The sequence below is a fragment of the Volvox carteri genome (genome assembly GCF_000143455.1).
Source record: "Volvox carteri f. nagariensis unplaced genomic scaffold VOLCAscaffold_15, whole genome shotgun sequence".
Lineage (NCBI taxonomy): Eukaryota > Viridiplantae > Chlorophyta > Chlorophyceae > Chlamydomonadales > Volvocaceae > Volvox > Volvox carteri.
In genome coordinates, this window is record NW_003307558.1 from 56708 (window position 1) to 58246 (window position 1539).

Genomic DNA, 1539 nt, shown 5'->3' on the forward strand with positions numbered 1-1539 from the left:
CACTTCGCGACCAGCAGCAGCAGCAGGTGGTGGTGGTGGTGCCAACGGGCGCCCCACCTCGCCGGGGTACGAGCAGTGGCAGCAGTCGCCGCCACCGGGGGCAGCGGACCAGCAGCAGCAGCAGCCTAAGGGGGAGGAGGAGGGGGCGGTCCTGGGCTCAGGGGCTCGTGTCCGGGGATCCCCCCGCCATTGACGAGGAGGAGGAGACTGAGGGGTGTGCGCGCGAGCGTGTGTGTATGTGTATGTGTATGTGTGTATTGTATAATTGGATCCCTGCTAGGTAGGTAGGTAGGTAGGTAGGTAGGGGGCTTAGATGGCTGTCAGATCTTAGGTTGTTCATATTGCTTACACATGCTGTTGCGTTCCGGTTTGTGTGGTGGCTGTGGCTGTGAATGGCTGTACCACCTATCTGGGCTTTTGTGTGGTTTGAGGTTGTGTGTGTGTGGGGGGGGGGTTGGGTTGTTAGGTGGGTGGGGTGGTGGTGGGGGGGGGCTTCAGACGCATCCCCCCTTTTCCTGTTTTGTTGCTGTTCGTTGGTTTTAAGATATCGCTCTGGAGCTTGTCAGTTTTTAATTATGTATGTATTTGTATGTATGAATGTTTCAGGGTTTAGGAAGTCAAAGGCGCGTTAGGGAGGTATGTCGTCCTCGTCCCGTACAGCAGTACGGCACTGGCTGAAACGGAATGTAGGCTAGCCAGCGGGCCAGTCCGCTGCGCAGTGCGCCGGGTGGAGGTGAGCAGTGCTGTGCTGTGTGGGTATTGCTCTTATTTGTCGTGTTTGTGGTCACTCGGAGCCTCCTACCGCCGCCCGGCGTGAAACTCTTTTTCTTCAGGCACAGCGCACACACACAGCACAGCACAGATTGCTGTGGCGCTATTTCTGTCGCGACGGGATCTGCCTTATCTCCCGCGGGGGTCCGTCGCGGCGCGTTGTTAGTCGTTTATTGATCGATAGAGTACCACGCAGGCCGTCTGCCGTATAATACGTAAAAGTACGAATGTGTATGTATGTACGTATGTATGTATGTGCGTCTCCACGTGACTTAATATTTCGGGTTTCATTTTTGCTCCTCTTCTGCGGCCACAGAGCACTTGACGCAACACCCCCGCGGTCGCCGCCCTTCTTCATGCTAACCTGCCGTGTCGGTTGAGGTCGGCCGGGGGGGCCCGGGGGGGGGGCAGTTTCCGGCCTTTTCTTCGTTCTTGCGTTTGGTGGTCATTATCCCCGGTGCTGGTGCTGGTGTTGTGAGAAATACCCCGGTGCCGGTGTCAAGTTGACGACATGTTGCGGGGCCCCGCCAGGGGGGGGAGTATTCGGGGGGCGGGCAACAGCGATATTTTGATACTTCACCAGCGCTGTATGGTGGTCGTAGTAATGGTGGCGTGATGATGAACCATTGATGATGATGATGATGATGAAACTGCCTTTGGTCCGTGTGTGTGTGTATGTATGTATGTATGTATGTATGCGTACTTTCTCGTAAGTGTATTTGGGTGTGTGCAGTACGGCTCTCGTTTGGGTGCGAACTGCAGCTCCTG